The sequence below is a fragment of the Macaca mulatta genome, chromosome 4 (assembly GCF_049350105.2).
Source record: "Macaca mulatta isolate MMU2019108-1 chromosome 4, T2T-MMU8v2.0, whole genome shotgun sequence".
NCBI classification, from domain to species: Eukaryota; Metazoa; Chordata; class Mammalia; order Primates; family Cercopithecidae; genus Macaca; species Macaca mulatta.
Window position 1 is genome coordinate 131,794,699 of NC_133409.1, and position 19,633 is coordinate 131,814,331.

The following is a 19,633-nucleotide window of genomic DNA, read 5'->3' on the forward strand; positions in this document are numbered from 1 at the left end:
TAATATGTATTTTCTGGAAACAACTACATTCTTTTAGAAAGTCATAGGAAATTATCAAATTTAGGATAGTCAACATTGGTACTATATAGCCCATACTTAAATTTTATTAGTTGTTCTAGGTTTTTTAGTCTTGTCACTGTAAATATTATGCGTCATATAATTCTTTGTTATGGAGAAGCCACTACTGTTTTACTTATTTTATTTAATTATTTTTTAGAGACAGAGTCTTGCTCTATAGCTCAGGCTATAGAGCAAGAGCATGACCATAACTTACTGTTACTTTAAACTCCTGGGCTCAAGTGATTCTCTCACCTCAATCTCCTAAGTAGCTAGGGCTATGGGTAGGTACCACCATGCCTAGCTAATTTTTTTTCCTATATTTTTGTAGAGACAGGATCTCGCTATTTGCCCAGGCTGGTCATGAACTCCTGGCCTCAAGTGATCCTCCTGTTTTGGCCTCCCAAAGTCCAAAGTGCTAGGATTATAGGTGTGAACCACCCCAGCCAACTGCTGTTTTTTTTTTTTTTTTGATTAATGTTTGCATGATATATATTTTTCTATTATTTTACTTTCAACCTACCTATATCATTTTACTTTAAGTATACATTTTATATACAGTATACAGTTGGGTCATATTTTTAAATTCACTCTTTTAGTCGATATATTCAGATTGTTTACATTTAATATAGCTGTCAATATGTTGGAACTGAGATCTGTCATTCTATTTTTTGTTTTCTGTTTGTTTTGTCTGTTTTTCTTTTCTTTGGTTTTACTTTTCTGCCGTCCTGTGATTTGCTTGAACATTTGTTAGAATACCATTTTGATTTATCTATACTGTTTCAGTTTATTTCTTTGCTCTAGGTATTACACTAAATGTACATAACTTATCACAGTCTACTTGGGTAGACATTTCACCACTTCCACTGAAGTTTAGAAACATTACCTTCTTTAACCCTTCTTTACCTTGTCCCATTTACAATGTAAGTGCTTTAAATATTTTACCTATATAATTTAAAGTCACAATAGACAGTTATATGTTTAACCATTAAATCTATTGTACAAAACTTAAATGGAGAAATAAAATGTATTATATTTTTACTCTTTTGAATGTTCTTATTTCCTTTCTAATGTTCCAAGATTTTATCATTTTCTTTCTGTTTAGAGAACTTCTATTAGGGTGGTTTTTTTTTTTCTTCATCTGAGTATGATTTAATTTACCTTCATTCCTGACAGATTTTCTTTCAGATAATAAAATTTTAGTTTACAATTCTTTTCTTTCAGCATTTAGAAAATATTCACTTCCTCTGGCCTTTGTGATATCTAATTAGAAATCTACTGCCATTTAAATAGCTTTTCACCTAAAATTAAAGTGTCATTTTTCTCTTGCTGCTTTCAAGATTATTTTCTTTGTCTTCAGTTTTGAGAAGTTTGACTAAGATGTGTCTTGGTATGGATTTTTGGGGGGATTATTTTGTTGGAGGGTTGCTCAATCTGTAGATTTATGACTTCTGTCAAAAAAGATGGAGGTGAACTCCAGAATCCCCACTTGGTCTCCCCTGAAACTCTTGAGGTGAGGAGCCTCCTGGTGGCTCAGCATGGATGAAAGTCCTGGCTCTCTACTAAGCCTTCCCTGATACTATCACACTGTTGGGGATGGGTTTGGGGTGGTGGATGGAGTGAATTGGTATACCTCATTATACCCTAGACTCTCCACTTGGCCTTTGCTGGCACAAGTGGGAACAAATTTAGAGTTTCTTCTATGGTGTTCAGATACAGTACAGTGGTTAATGAAATAATGTTTTCTTTTATGCCAGGCTGCCCCCTTTCTGGTCCTTTGGCTATGGAGAGCATGATTTTTCTGGGCTTTTTTTTTTTTTTTTTGGTCTGCATTATTTGGCATTTCTAAGTTGCCTGCATCTTCAGCACCACGTCTGGAATATATCAGGTAAATAGAAAACACAGAGATCTTACCACCTTGTCTATTTTTGGATCCTGAAGTCCCTAGCTAGTCTGCCTTTTTTCTCTCTCATTGAGAGTCGTCTTATGTTTGCCTTATATTGCCTCATACGTAAGGCCAAAGGTTTTCAGTTGTACTTAGCAGGAGGAATGGTGAAAAGTAACTCCACTTTCCCCAGAAGTTTTGTTTTGTTTTTTTTTTTTTGAGATGGAGTTTCACTCTTGTTGCCCAGGCTGGAGTGCAATGGCACGATCTCGGCTCACTGCAGTCTCTGCCTCCCGGGTTCAAGCAATCCTCCTGCCTCAGCCTCCTGAGTAGCTGGGATTACAGGCTCGTGCCACCATGCCTGGCTGATTTTTTGAATTTTTAGTAGAGATGGGTTTTCACCATGTTGGCTAGGCTTGTTGTGAATTCCTGACCTCAGGTGATCCACCCGCCTTGACTTCCCAAAGTGCTGGGATTGCATGCGTGAACCACTGCGCCCAGCCTTGATCTTTCAAAAAAAAAAAAATGCAGATTTGTTGGAATCTTTTTGTATGTCTTTTTTAGACCCATTCCCCTCTCTTTCTCTGGTTTTTAATTTTTCTTGATTGATTCATTTTTATATATGTAATTACACCATGGTGATTTGTTTATTTGCTTGAAAATAATTTTGAAATCTATCCAGGTGAACACATAAAGTCTAATTTCATTCAGATTGGTGAATGGCTACTTGGGGTTTGTGTAACAGAATAGGAAACTGTTCAATGCTGGGTTGACACATATATCTCAGAGAAGTGTATTGTGTATGTGCTATCTTCTGTGGTCAGGAAATAGCTTTGTTATTAATGGGTAAAAGTTGCTAGAAGAAAGAGAACCTATACCTGGTAGATCTAGGAGAGGGTCTGGACACTATCCCAGGACTGCACCATCAAACAAGACTACAGCATCAGCACCACTGGGTTATGGCATGGGTGTGTAATGGATGTGTAGAACAGGTAAGACATGTCAGCCCTGGTCTCATGAAGTCTTTTCAGGGTGGGTTGAAAGACCCAGGCTAATGTGCATGCTGAGAGTTAAAGAAAGACATGGGCTTTTCTCTGCAGATTGTCTCATCAATTGACTATGGCAGAGAGGCTGGGCTTAGCCCCCAGACTACACGTCCCATATTGTAATGACTATTTATGGAGCTATTAGCATGTCTTTCTTTAAAAGTAATTAGGTAATACGAGTTAAAGAGATACTTAGCAGGTCTAAATGTTGATTAATGTGACTGACCAGGGGTTCTTGAATTCTTTGATTTTTCTGTGCTTTTTCTTGGTTTGCCAGCGGCCAGTTTAGACTGAACTGGAAGATGGTGAGAGACTCTTGGCCTTCTGGGAAACTCAGTGACATTTAAAGACTACTGGGGTCTAGTTTGTGCATATCTCAACTAATTAAAATCAAATAACAATTGTAGGGACTTGGTCTCTAGAATTTTAATAAGTCTTGAAGCTAACGAACCATTAAAAAAATTCTATATTGAAGCTCTCTTTGCAAATGAGAGTTACAGTTTTCCCATCTGAGGCTTACACCCAGACCCCTTCTAGATCTTAAGCATCATGAGTTTCCATGAGAAACTCTTATTGTGGGGTGGAGGAGATAGCATAATAAAAATCTTATTTTTATAATCTTATTTATATATTTCTACCATCTCCTTATTTCTATATTGTGATGGCTAGGGATTCTCTGCTGTTCTCTTGCATTTTATATTTTTATTTTGCTAAGATTACATTTATGTACCTTTGAGCAAAAATATTATTGGAGCCACATGACTGAGCTAACATTACATTTAGAAGTTATTTTATTAGGCTGCATTTTAATTTTATTCAATTTGTCTTCATTAAACAACTGTTTGCCCCCTCAGGCATTTTAGAGCTAACTTTCTGACTCTATATTGGTTCCCATGCTGTAAAAGTTAAAGCTTATTTGAATTTTTGCCTAGGACTCTTGAAAATACACACACAAAATCAACCTGAGAAATTCTAATGTGTCATATGTATAACTGCTTTGGTAACATTTGTTTCACACCCAAGGGTACACGTATCCTTAAGTGTTAATAGTAATATTTGAGTGAAGTATTTTCTCTAACTAAAAGGTATATGCATGTGTGTAATACATATATGTGTTCCTATACGTATATACGTGTATTTATGTAAATATGATATATAAGTTACAGTGCATAAATTCTGTCTAGGACTACAGAAGCCAATTATTCTAAGTGCTCCTGTGGTTTCACACATGGTTTCACACTCCATCTTTACCTGCCCCACCCTCACCCCTTTCCTCTTCCCTTTCTGTAGCAATTCATTGGAGGAAGTAGAAAGAACAGGCAGGCAGTAGAAACAAAGAAGAGGAGAGGAGATGGAGATGACGTGGGCCATCCTCACAACTCTTCCTTGAATGCTTTCATTTTCCGCCATGCTGGAGTTCTATTTCTCCATGTTTTCTTTCCAGCCTTCCCAGGGAGGTGCTGAGAAACAAATCCAGATGCCTGGATCCTACCACAAATGCTGAATGCATAGGAGATATTCGATCACTTTCCATTTTTGTTATTCCAACTTTAAGGATCGATCTTGTTTTTCAGGGCCCTTTTGTAGATTTAAATCTGCAAGTATTTTATATTTTCTCTTTTTAATGGATATCCTTGTACCTCTATTGTTTGATTGTTTTCTACATCAGATTTCTTCCCCTTTCCAATCCTTTCTCCACCTGAAAGTATTGCAGTTGTATTCAGAATCAGGGACAGATAAGTAGGTGAAAAGGGGGTATTTTTAATCTCTGTAGCAAAATAAAAAAGTTCCCGTTTTGTTATCTAAGCCATTTAGAATTATTTCTTTGTTGTCTTCATTAGTGCCATATTCATGATATGTTACTTTGAATTATGAGTTTTGTACTTTTTTTTGAAAAGGCGTGTTGATCAGGATAGACAATTTCATTGACAATCCACAAATATCAAAAGCCTTCTTCTAATGGAATCAGTTTTTTGCCAACTAGAAAATAAAATAGCACTGTCATCATGGATTTTATGCTTTGGTATAACTTGACTTCAACTTGATATATTCTTTGGTAACTCATGATTTTTAAATTTCTAAGTCTTGCTTATTGAGATTTTCATAATGGAGAAAAAAATTCCCAAGAATATAACTGAGAAAAGCAAAGAAGGAAAAGTAACCTTCGTTGAACATCTACTTGGTTTCAGGCACTCGCCAGGGGAAGCAAATGTGCACTCTGAGTGGGTACTCAAGAATGTGACAAGCGAACAACTGCTTAATTATTCTTGAATAGTTGAAATACAATCCTCTCAAGAGTGAAGAGTACCTAAATCAAAGCATAGGATCTCTATTAGAACAATATCTTAAACGTTTTGAACTCCATCTTAGACAGTAGTATGGTAACGTTAATGTGGGATAACGTGATAATGGTGAAAAATGTTGTGAATTTCATAGATGAGTAGATTGATTTAACGGAAAAAAGACTCCTCATGGTTTATCCCCATTCTAACTATGTAACCTTGGAATAATCCTGAACAAGTTTGAAGCTTCTGTTGCTCCTCTGTGAAATGGAAGGCAGCAGTATGCAGAATGAAATGATATACTAATTGCTTTCTTACCTGCATTACACAGATTATAGCCATAAGTAATTTTTGGTATATTCTTTAAATTTACTATTATTGCCACCAAATAATGTGGCTTATTCCAAGTAGAATAGAGGGAATTTGGCTTTCTGATAATTTACTGTAAATTACTGTTTCTAATATGGCTTATATATGGAACAAAAGCCATCACTGCAAATAGAAAAACAGCAATATAAAAACCTGTTATTTCTCCTTTCATGTGTGGGGGAACATTCTTTAATACGTTATAGGAAAAGGAGCTAAGCATGTTTCTGAAGGTGGGTTCAGGTCCTGACTCTCTGGCATAGATATAGCGTTTATCCTCTCAATTTTAAAGCAATGGCATTAATACCTGTCCTGCCTAATTCATGGTGACATCAAGATTAAATTTATTTATATGCAATATTTTTCTTTTTAATTAACGGTAGACAACATCACTTTGACATATAAGAATATATGAGTAACTTTAGTATGTGAAATAATTTTCCTGATTGTTCATTATTTCTTTTTCTTTAGATTGGCATTTATCATCATATAGTAGTGAGCTTCTGAAAATTTCCTGTATCCTTTGGAATATCCCACTGCCTTATTTCTTCCAAATCTATATCCCCTTTTTATAAACAAGCAAAATATGCATGAAAATATGAGAGTATTTACAATTTTTTTTCCCTGAATGATATTTTGACGCATAGTACTAGGAAAGTAAGACTGAATTTGTTGAGGCTAACAACATTTTTTTTTCTTCACAGATGTTAATGAAACTTTCAAAAAATGTCAGTTTTCTAAGATAAAAATTGATAGTTTAACGTTTCTTATTCCAATCCTTGTTTTTGAACATTTCAGCATTTGTTAAGCTGAAGTGTCTGTCAGTAAATAATATTCACTCCTGCTTCTTGCTCTCTCTTTTTAATGTTGTGAAAAATTTGACTCTGATGGAAAAATACTGATTAACTATTCCAAAACTATTTTGATCATATTCCAAGACCCAAGTGGTGCATGAATAAGTTCTTTAAGTTTTATATTTTAAAAATAATTGGATCTTTCTAATCCTAGGTGTCCATATCCCATGTGTTAGCTGGCACAGAACTAAGTAAATAACCCTTTTTTGTATTTGCATTTTAATTTCCCTTTAACTGTTTGCAATCTATGTTTTCATACAGAGAATATGCCTGCATTATAAATAGATGTCACTTGAGCTGTCATTTCAAAGATCTATGATAGAAATCTGAAAGTCTAGAGACAATGTTGTAAGTGGAAATTTAGTTAAGAGTTTTTAAAATATTTTTTAACTGTGTTGCTTGAGATGGAAATGTATATAGCTCCCTCTTTGCTAATCACAACTTGTGGCATGCTGCTTATTAATAGGAATTACATTTATGCATCAATTTGATTTAAAATTTACAAGATATTTTTAAACAAAATTATACATAAAGCACAAAACTGCGTATTTAACACACTTCCCTTTGTGTACACACATAACCAATACATACATAAGAGTTCATAAACATTCTAACAATACAGATAGAGGTCTCCTAAACATATGTCAATTTTCTAACAAATGTTAAACATGCTTTATGAAATTCAAAAGATATATTAGGTAAATGAAATAAGACTCCGGGATGTTTATTTATAATAAATGCTCTAATTAATAGGGACCATATTGAAGTATTTCTCTATGAATTGTACTTTAAAAACTCTATTATATTTTTCCTCTTTCTTGGTGAAATACATTTTGCAGTGGGAAATATTTTAAACTAAAGACTTCCCATCTGGCCCTGCCAAGGTGAATTTTTCCCTCACAGCCTTGACTTGCAGTCGAAGTTGATGTGAGAGTTTGTCATGGTTGTTTTGACAGTCCGGTCATCCTAATCCAGGGATTCAGTCCCTGTGGTTTGTCAATTATCCTGCTAACCCTACAGCGAGAGCAACACTCAAGGCACTGAACTGTCAGCCAATAACCAAGAAATAATGTCAGGAGCCAGAGAGGCAGGAATGAGAGGGAGATGCTTTCGATAACAGAAGTCAATGTATCACTCAGCATTTATTTTATTTACGTGGGCCCATAACAAATTAATTATTGGAAATCACATGACATAATGTCATCCATTGCTTTGGAGATTCTTTTGTGTCTAAATTTAAAAAGCAAAGATTCAACTGCCTATGTGAGTTTTGCTAACCTGAGGTTCTGAAATACAACTCTATGCTAAAAATGGCTAGGTCACCTGAACTTAATTTGATAGTGATTTTTTTTTCATTTGTTTCATGTTTACTGTAGATCTTTAGGAAAAAAATAAAGAATGCACCTGGGTGGGGACTGTTGGTGTGCTGCTCATGGAATAATTTTTAAAGTTACTAGGAGTCCCAGTTATAGGGAAACTGACACAAATCTGGGGAGGGAATTGTGTCTTGTGAATGATAAAAAATGCTTTCTAAAATCAAGAATTTCAAAGAAAAACTGCTTTTGAACAATCTATGATTTTAACAGCGTTTAATGAATGAAATAAAAGGGACTTTTAAGTGACAATGGTATTCATCTTAAAATGAGAAAATGATAAATCTTTAAATCTGTAACTACTGTTGAATGTGGCTCAGTGGAACTCTCAAGCGACATCAGCTAAAATCCATATAGGATTGTATTTTGCTTTAGTTCATAATCTCTCTGTGTTTCAGTGTGTACCAATTCAAATATCTGCTATATACATAAACTAAATGGAAGTCTATAATTAACAAATCAACCCTGGGATCTTCAAATAAGCACGTGTTGGTTATAGTCCAATGAGACTATTTACTTGCATGTGTTTACTCAGGAAAATGATGAATAAACCAAAATCCTTGCTCTGTAAAGTCTAAAAAGTTTGAAATTTAAACGTATTTTATGAAATTCCAATAAATACACTGGCTCTTGAAATTTAATGAATAAAGAACATAGTTTTCCTGCTTTGAGATATTATAAAGTAACTTGTAAAGTAATACGTATTTATTTTGGTCAATAATCCAAAATATATTTAAAAAAAGGAAAATCTAAATATAACACAGTCATATATAATTAAGTTTAGAATGTGGTATATTTTCCTTGGATATATATTATATATATAATATATATTTTACTATATAATATGTAAATATATATATTTACATTCTGATGTATTTTCACATTTTCTCTCTCATTTTCTTTGTATATAGAAGAGAGATCATTCTGTATCCAACTTTTTAAATTTGAGTATATTCTTATAGCTAATTACTTGCAATTATAATTTTAATGACATCATAACATTTTAATATATGGATATATATAATTTGCTTACATAATACTATAATGTTGGATTTTGTATTAGGTTAATTTTGAAAAGGCATAAGATGTGAAAAATAGTTCCTGTTTCTGATTTATTTTTTATTTATTTTTAATTTTTATTTTAGATGGATTCTTTCAAGTAAAATTGGTCAAAATGTCAATTATTTTGATCATCTAAAAAGATTTCAAATCCTTTTTAAGGTTAATTATTAGCGTAAGAAATTACCTTAGCTGCTAAATATATTACTGCTTTTTTTTTAGGCTGTTACCTGTATGGCAGGTATGTAATTATTAGTCAATAGGTATTCCACAAAACAAAAACATGTCCTACCTGAAGACTAATCCTAGAGTGAGATATATTTGTGTTGGGGTTTCTTTCTTTCTTTTTTTTTTTTTTTTGCCAGTGCTAGTAGCCTAATCAAAACTAATGTGGTGGGTGACAGGTCCCATTTTTCTGGGTTCTGATCTCACTTTTACTTCATGCTAACTGTTAGTTCCTAGACAGACTACTTACATGCTTTAATTCCTCTTTCTGTAAAATGAAGGTGATATTATTGCCCACATCTTTGGGTTGTGGGGAGTGCTCAGTTGAATAACGTGCACAATCTGTAAATACAGTGCCTAGCCCATTACAGAGCCCCCAGTGAATATCTGCTGTTGCTATTATTTGATTATAGCCATTAGTAAATAAAATTGTATTGAGATTTTACAAGCTTTGCATTTCTTCTGAGGAAGTAAACGATAGCAATTGTTTTCATTATGTACATAAACAAGTTTTTAGATGTATCAATAAAAAGATTTTTTTTTAAAGCACAGTTAAATATAGCAGTAATTATTCTTGCCTGTTGGGAACAATATAAAGGTAAAGTACCAGTAAGTATCTCTATTTGGGTTGTGTTATGTGTGTTATCAGCATAAATGTTAGGGTACCATGTTGGTATTACGTAATGTAGCCCAAAGCTTCTCAAACTTTCATGTGCATATGCATCATCTGGGGATCTTATTAAAAGGCAGACTCTGATTTGCCAAGTCTGAGGTGGGACTTGAAATTCCATGTTTCTAGCAGATCCGAGGTGATACTGATGATGCAATGGCTATGCTTTTGAGTAGCAGTAATTTAGGATGTAAAATGAAGCTGTTGGAGTTTAATAATGAGAAGGGTTTTTTTGTTGTTGTTGGTTTACTGTTTAGCACCTTGCTTTGGGCATTTAGAGTATTTGCATATTATAAATTAGAATCCTTTCAGTGTTCTGCAAAAGTGGGCAATCAATAAGTTTATTTAAAACTAATATCCTCAAACGTTTGGCAGTGGGGAGAATAGGATTTAAAAAGAAAAAACAACAAACAAACCTATCCACTCATCTTTGTCTGTCTCTGCAAATATGACATGAATAGTTTGTGCCAGGTTGTGGGATTTTTCACCTCTGGCTGCTTCTCAATGCCACAGCCACCGCAGAACAGAACAGCCTATGCTTTTCCTTTCATCTGGCCTCCATCAAGGCACAGAAGTAGGCATCAAGACCCATCAATATTGTTTAAATGATCACTGTGATAGGGACAACCCTCATATTTCTTGCTCTGATTGTGCTTTTTGCCAATGATCCTTATTTGCTTATCACAATCTGGGTATGCAGCAGTGCCTGGAGGTATATAAAGTACTGGGCAAGTTTGCTAAATTTTCCTAGAGCATCATTTTACTCAAAGATTTGGAAAAATTCTATTAATATAAATATGGATCATTTATAGCATAAAATTCGTGTGCATTTAAAAAATAACATGCGAGCTTTGGAATAGCCAACCCTGGCTCTGTTCCTAAACCCCAGGGATATTGTTTCACATTATTCTGTGATTAGTGCTTATTTCAGGGGGAAAAGTATGAAATCTGTTAGAAGTGAAAAGACAAGAGAAGAAATTCAGGGAGGCATAATGACAAGAAAATAAGCCAAAATACTGAGTTTCTGATCCTTGTTTTGCCACTCGTATCCTTTATAATGCTTCACCTCTCTGGGTGTCATCCATTTTCTTATTTGCATAATGAAAGAGTTAGACTGATTTTGGGGTCCCTCCAAGCTTCTGGCATTCTATGATTTTTATGATTGAATCACTGTTTTCCACTGAGAATTTTATCCTAATTCATAGGCGGACAGTTGACTATTTTGTATGGTAGAGTCTTCCCCATCCCTGGCTTCTATGGTAGTCCCCATCTGTGACCAGAGCTGTCAATCATTCTGTGATTATTTCCACTGTTTTGCAGAGTCAAAGGCCTACCCTAGAGATGGAATTTCATTTGAAATACAGTTGAGCACACATAGTGCTGAAAAATGTGTTACCCCAAATGCAATGGGGTAAGTCTCCAAAAGAATTTACCCCCTAAATTTAGAGTATCAATGAGGCTGTGTAAACCACCAGGACCGCGACTTGACAATTTGTCAGTCAACTTCAGCAAAACTATAGAGGAACAGCACAATGAATTAATGAATAGCAACAAATCCCCATGACAACATGTTAGATCATTAAAATTTTATCAGCATTCTTCCTAAGGAAAGTGTGCCTTCTGTTCTATGTTGAGTTTCTTCAACATTGTTTTACAGCCAATTCACAGCATTCTGGTGCTTCAAAATTAGTTCCTGTGGAGAGTGAGATACACATAGACTCTATATTGTGTCACACATGGGTCTCCTGGGTGTCACGATGAAATATTGCCTGCATTTTTTGTGTATCTTATGGCTTAAACATTAACAAGCATTTCCCTACTGCCTTTTTATGAAGAGCAGGTTAATTAGCCGAAAATCCATCTCTGTGTTAATTTTTTAGCAAACGCATTAAATTACATTTTGTAAATATCTTTTTAATATTTGACAAAAACAGGCATCAAATGGGAAAACAACCGAAAAATATTTTTGCTTGCTGTCACAGTGGCATTCTCCCTCTGGCTTGGGAAAACAAAAAGTCACATACAAGCCTTGACATTTTCCTTGGATTCTTTTTTTTCTCTTCAAATGTTTTGTAGTATGTAACCCAGATGTTAGTGGTCTGGGTGTTCTCAAATCTTCCAGTATTGTAAGAAAACACTTTCCTTTTAAAATTTAGAAAAGTAGTCTCATAATCCCATCCTATGAACAATAAGAAAATCGGCACGGTTCCCAAAATTTTCAAGGGGTTTTAGAGACTTATATTCATCTATTCAATATCTGTTTCTATTGAATTTCTGATCTCACATGTCTCTCCTTTTATAAAATGACCTAAATGGACTTATATATGGAAGTCAGTCCTCCTAGTTTATTGACTTAATATATATACTGTGGTTGGAGATTAATTTAGCAATCTCTTTATTTACCACCACAAATGAAAGATTATGATCTTCCCTGAGATCACATATTTAGATGATTCATCTAAATACACACTTAAGTATCATGAGATCTTTTATTTTTCACGGAAGTTGAATGAATGATTTTCAACATATCATATAGGCCATTCAATATGTTTACGATGGACACTTCTTATGAGTTAGTTAATTGGTGTTAATTATATTGTGAAATTTAGCAAAGTATATCAAGTACAATAGTATATTTCCCTTGACCTGAACATTTTATTTATAGGATATTACAAAATAATCAGACATTTGTACGATAATTAATGCACAAGAATATTCATGACAATATTGTTCATAATAGCTAGAAAAAATGAATTCAATCTAAATATCTAATAAAAAGAATGATTAATATAATTTGTTACAAAGTGACTTGGTGTTTTTTTTGTATGCTTATTTGTATTTTCTAATTTTTTATGAGGGCCAGGTGATATTTACTAGTTCCTTCAAAAAGGAAAAAAAAACTTCAAATAAAAAACGTTAGATAAATCATGTGCAGAAATTACTTTTGTAAGGTAAGTACATATATAAAAATCAAATTATTTGCATTATTTATAGCAGGATTTCTCAATAGGTTAACTATGTATATTTTGGTTCAAATATTTCCTTGTGGAAGCTATCCTGTGTATTGTGGGATATTTTATAGTGTCCCTGGCCTCTACTCACACGATACCAGTAACATCCCTACCCTGTGACAACCAAATGTCTGTAAATATTGGCATATGACCCCTGGTGGACAAAACTGATCCCCAGTTAAGAACTGATTTATAGGTTTTGTACAGATTATGAGGACTGAAAATAATTGGGCATTTACCCTTCTTGGTATCTGTTGTATCCTTTATCTGTGTGTGCTGATTTGATCTTGATCTTTTTTCAGTTTCACATACCTCATCTAAGGTTTCCCAGGATTTAAACAGATACTTTCTATGATTTCAGCTGGAGTCTGAAGATACTTGTTTCTGTTCAAGTCCCACTTTAAATTATGTCTTAGAAGGCCTTAGGAGACTCAAAGTGGAATCTTCTGAGCATTCCTAAATATCTGCTTAGAAATATCATGTGATAAAGAGGGACCTTCTCAATATACTGATGTTCTTCACTTAAATGGATGGCCACAAGAAAAATAAATATCTTAAAAAAAAAGAACTGATTAATAGGTATTGCTTGATTGATAGATTTCACGTATCATGATTCTTAATTCATACATGGAACATTTATTTGCTCTTACATGTTTTTGCTTCTTGTAATAGTTCCCTTTTTCATGCCTTTATCTTGAAGAATAAGTTGTGTTTTCTTCGCTGCATACAAAGCCCCAGCTCGGAAACTGGATCGGAGTATTTGACAAAGGGTGAATGGTTTAGAAGACTGGATCTTAAAGGGCTATCTGTTAACATCGCAGCCATGGCTAGTTGCTAAAATCAAAGCTATCAAGGGAAGACTTGTGCCTCTAAACCCACAAGCTCCACACCGTAAGTTTACCTTAAAACAATAAAAGACTATTTAGGCAGATTATTCCAAAAGTTCTGCATTTTAAAAATGTCTAGTGCAAATATAGATGTATTCTTATTTTCAATAGTTAGGCTGACTCTGGAAAATGTATGATTCTTAGGATCAGAAGATGTGCCTTTGAGTTCTGAGTCTGCCCCTTATCTGTTAACATGACTCTGGACAAGCCTTTTAACATCTTAAAACTGAAGTTTTGTCATTTGAAAATAAGAATAATATTAACAGCCCTACTTAATTACATGATTAAAATAATAATGAGTGAATTTATAGTTTGAAAGTGCTGTGTAGACTGCCAAGGACCCCACACCCAGGGGAATTCATTTCTCATGGAGGTTATCAGTGGCTGAAGTTGCCATGGCAACTTTCTGGCTTGTGATGGTCTAAAAGCAAGGCCTAGTATACACATGCCATCTATTTACACCTACCAAGTAAACAGGGGGAATTAAAGAACTTAACCTGAATTTTTTTACTTGCATTTTCTGAATGTCTCTGTTCCCTATATCTCAGTACTCACAGTGAAAATAAAATAAATCTTAGATGTTGGTGGATATGAAATTTAAAGCTAAAAAAGAAAAAGGAAAGAAAGTAACATACAGGTGAATTCTTCAAAAAAATAAAAACTTAGGAAACACATATGTAAGGGTATTTCAAGAATTTCCAGTGTGAGACTTCCTCTGATAATTGTTTTCTCTGCTTTTTTCAACCCTGTTAGAATGAATCAACCAATAGGGCTTGTGCCATATTCCCTAGGAGCCTCTGCTACACTGTAATATAACATTAGAATATCTTTTTTTGTGATTACCTGTCTCACAGCTTCTCTCCGAACCATCCTCTGTGAATTTCTGAAAATTATTGCAAGCTAGCATCTGAACCAGAAATGGAAGATATGCCAACTCTCTTGCCTGGTAACACTAGCTGTTCAAGATGGTAGATTGACAAGCTATGAAATCAATAATAAAATGGATCAAAAGACATATACATTCAGCCATCTTATTTGACTTTCATTTGTTCTTCCTTTCTTTTCAGTTCTTTCAAATTAAAATATCAGGTTGGGTTTCCCAGATATGATGTCAAAGAGAAGATGAAAATAAATGTTGAAGGAAAATGTAGTGTGAGTGTGTGTGTGTAACAATCCATAAAAAAAGAGAAAGCACCTAGTTATTCCTTAGGAATAGCACACGTCTGAAAAATTATTGCTTAATGTATTCTTAAAGGGACAGCTTAAAAAGAGTTAACAGCAATAAACTTAAACACATAAAGATGTATAAGAAAGGTTTATCTAGGGAAATCATTGAATCAGTTTTGCACAGGTATGATAATGGCAGAATATGCACGTGCATATGTATTGATCCAGCACACAGATGGAATCAGCAATGTCAAGTTCAGGAAAGAGATACATTGGAAAAATAGATATATATTTGATCACTATACTAACATTGGAAGTTATAAGAATGGATGAGATGACCAAGATTAAGAAGCAAGCATACAAAGTTATAAAATGATCTGCAATTGTCATGATTTTTCTGCTTTTATTGCTTCCTTCTACACTAGAGCTTAAGCTCTGTGAAAGCAGACTATCCAACATTCTTTTTTTTTTTTTTTTTTTTGAGGCGGAGTCTCGCTCTGTCGCCCAGGCTGGAGTGCAGTGGCGCGATCTCGGCTCACTGCAAGCTCCGCCTCCCGGGTTCCCGCCATTCTCCTGCCTCAGCCTCCCGAGTAGCTGGGACTACAGGCGCCGCCACCACACCCGGCTAATTTTTTTTTTGTATTTTTAGTGGAGACGGGGTTTCATTGTGTTAGCCAGGATGGTCTCGATCTCCTGACCTCGTGATCCGCCCGTCTCGGCCTCCCAAAGTGCTGGGATTACAGGCTTGAGCCACCGCGCCCGGCCCAACATTCTTACTTACCATTGTGTTCTGGCACCTACCATGATGCCTGGGGCATGGTGTCACTGGATGAACAGGCAGCAGAAGATGTTATTCATAAATTAGTGTATAAATTAACTTGTATGTTGTTGTTGGTTTTAATTGGAGTGATCTCATTAACAAGAAAATTTAAAGATAATTTTCCCTCTTCCCTCAGATAGGTCTTTATATTGCTTATTTGTGGATTTACAAATGGTATGGAAGTCAGCATGAATAAATTTAAACATATCTCTCTGTTTTAGGCTGTATGGGCATAGACTGTCATGGAGGCACACTTGCCACTTTGTATGAAGGGTCTGTGGTCCCACAAGTGATTACATAAGTGGAACTGATTTAGAAGAACAAGATTCAGTGCTTTGTTGCTTCTTCATGGGAATAGTCCAAACTCAACAGGGGTCTCACTAGACTAGGAAAGAATTGTGAAGGGAGATCGCTTTTTTCCATCTTTGGTGAGGCTTAGGTGACCATTCATTAGGGAAAGAACAGCCATTGCTAGAGTTTATTTTGCTTTATAGGTCAAATGATCAATATGTGAAGGGGACGAGTACTGCAGGTGTATCTCAAATCCTAATACACCAAATTGTTTTTTATATTGAGATAATGCCTCCTCCCATCACCTTTAGCCTTAAAACCACCCCTGGACGATAGAAATGGGTGTTATGGAAGAAGACTTACATCTTTGCTTTAAATTGGCATATATTTGTGCACTACATGCTCCAGATAAGAGGAGTGAAACTCATACATATATACACACACACACGCACACTGTTTTATCGCTAAGACTGTAGACACTACATAGCTACTGGGTAATAGTTAAATAAAATGTATACCTGTCAATCAAGTTGGAACTTATCTTCCGTATAGTCTTTGATTACAAAGAAAATTTTTGCTAAGGACCCCTCCCTAACTTTTGAAACTTGTTGACTTTCCAAAATCACTTTCTCCTTATAGAAGAAAGAAGAGAAACATGGTGAGTATGGAAGAAGCAAATTTGATGATGATAGAGCCTCTTTTCACTAAAATTACAACTTCGTTATGACTTAGCTTTAGAATGACATTCCAAAATGCATCTTGACTTTTAAAGACAGGACCTTTCTTGACTTCAGTGTAATTACTAATTCTACTGAAATATCTCTCCCCCACTTTATTTCTTCATTTACATATTGCCTCCAACTTTTGATGGGGATCTTATGAGGTGGCAATTGTCCTTCTATATTTTATTCTATGCTGCCATGATTTTTAAAACAGATTCTACTTTGGTACTATTAATTTCTTAGGTGTGCTTTTCTTCTTTTCCTAGTCCTTATGATATTTTCTGCAATCCTAATTCTGATGTCTCCTGACTCACATGTTGTATTCTTCAGGAATCCTTTGGTTTAAAGAGATGGAAATTTTGAACTGGAATAAACAAAGAAGGGAGTGTGGTAGGCTGAATAATGCCCCTCCTAAAACTGTCTATGCCATCATCCCCAGAACCTGTGAATATGTTACCTTATGTAGTAGAAGGCACTTGGCAAATACAGTTAAGGACTTTGAAATGAGGAGATTAGACTCCTCATCTAATCACAATGATTCTTTTTTTTTTTTTTTTACAAGTTTTTGTATGGACATTTTTTACTTATACTTTAAGTTCTAGGGTACATGTGCACAACGTGCAGGTTTGTTACATATATATATATGTGCCATGTTGGTCTGCTGCACCCATTAACTCATCATTTACATTAGGTATATCTCCTAATGCTATCCCTCCTCCCTCCCCCACCCCACAACAGGCCCCGGTGTGTGATGTTCCCCTTCCTGTGTCCCAGTGTTCTTATTGTTCAATTTCCACCTATGAGTGAGAACATGCGGTGTTTGGTTTTCTGTCCTTGCGATAGTTTGCTGAGAATGATGGTTTCCAGCTGCATCCATGTCCCTACAAAGGACATGAACTCATCCTTTTTTATGGCTGCATAGTATTCCACGGTGTATATGTGCCACATTTTCTTAATCCAGTCTGTCACTGATGGACATTTGGGTTGATTCCAAGTCTTTGCTATTGTGAATTAGTGCCACAATAAATATACGTGTGCACGTGTCTTTATAGCAGCATGATTTATAATCCTTTGGGTATATACCCAGTAATTGGGTGGCTGGATCAAATGGTATTTTTAGTTCTAGATCCTTGAGAAATCGCCACACTGTCTTCCACAATGGTTGAACTAGTTTACAATCCCACCAACAGTGTAAAAGTGTTCCTATTTCTCCACAACTTCTCCAGCACCTGTTGTTTCCTGACTTTCTGATGACTGTCATTCTAACTGGTGTGAGATGGTATCTCACACAATGATTCTTAAAAGTATCACAGTGATTCTTAAAAGAGGCAGGAAGGAGGATCAGTGTCACAAATAGAAAATGTGATAGAAGCAAGAGGTTGAATGGTGAGAGGAAGGTGCCATAGCCAAAGGATGCAGATGGTCTTTAGAAGCTGAAAAACGAAAGCAAGAGTCTCTCCCCTGAAGACTCTAAAAAGGAAAACAGTCTTGTAGACATCTTGATTTTAGCCTCTGAACTTCAGAATTATGAAGTAATAAATGTGTGTTGTTTTAAGCCACTAAATTTTGGTAATTTTTACAGCAACAATAAGAAAATGATATAGGTTATTTATTTGCTTGTATCTGGTTCAGGTAGAACTGAATCCAGTTTTTTTCCTAATTTGAGATAATTCATTCTTGTATAAATCTTATAATGAAACATCTTTGATTTAGTGTAAAATGATGCATAATCTTGTGAAATGAACAGACCACAGAAAAAATTCCACTTTATGGAATTTTTATTTCCCCCCTCATATTTTTAGTGTTTCATATATTTCTAATTCTACAGGATTTTCTTTTATCTAGTCTTTCCAAAGCATTCAACTTTTCAAAAAGGTGATACCTTTTCTTCTTTTCCCTCATAGTTCATTAATTTATTCAATATTCAATACAATTTTACAATTACAATAAATTTGAGAAGAAACACTGATGACTCTTAATTATGATACTGTTAGGCTAGACAGAACCACATTCAGTGTGATGATTACCTTATAATGTTTTAATGAAGGCATGAAGAGTAAGTCAGAATATTTTTGGAATATAGATCAATTAAGCGAAAATATACAATAGCTCCAACTGACATCTCTGAATTACGTTCCATTGGCCTGGCTTGGTGTACATCCCTGTACTTGACATTATCACTATGGCCAAAGGGATATAGCACAGATAACATTGGGTGGTTCCCCATCAGTCAATTTCAGCAATCTCTATTTTCCTTCACTTTTTCACCTTCTTCCCACTATAGAAACTGAATAAACCAGATACTTGATTTTTCCATTCCCTATTGCTACCAAGGATAGACATGTAACCCAGTTGTAACTATTGAGATGTAAACAGAAGTCTGCTCAGGATTTCTGAGAAAGGATTTTGTCTCCAGTAAGTGGTAAGGTGGGAGGAAGATGCCTTTCTTATTCCACCCAAGCATGCACCGTGGCCCCAATGTCTTGCTTGTAGGTTCAGTCATGTGACTATGAGGGACAAGCTAAGAGAATCTTTAGGACAGCTATACAACAGTTTGAAATTACGGAGCTGCTGAAGTAACCTGGAATTTGTTACTGAATTATGATGTGGTCACTTTACTTTTGTTTCCTTTTGTAGATGAATGCTTCTTTACTGATGGAGAATAGAACAAACCGAGAGGCTAAATGGCAATTATCTGCTCACTTTTAGAGACAGTGTGTATGTATTGGTTGAATAGTTATGAACTGACACAGCCCAGACTCAGTCATTACCCAAAGGAAAACAAAAATGCAATTATTCAAAGAAGGAGAACACAAATCTTAGATGAAAATAACAGAAATCAATGTAACATGGAATCTAAAACACTCTGCTAATTTTTTTTTTTTTTTTTTTGAGACAGGGTCTTGCTTTGTCTCCCA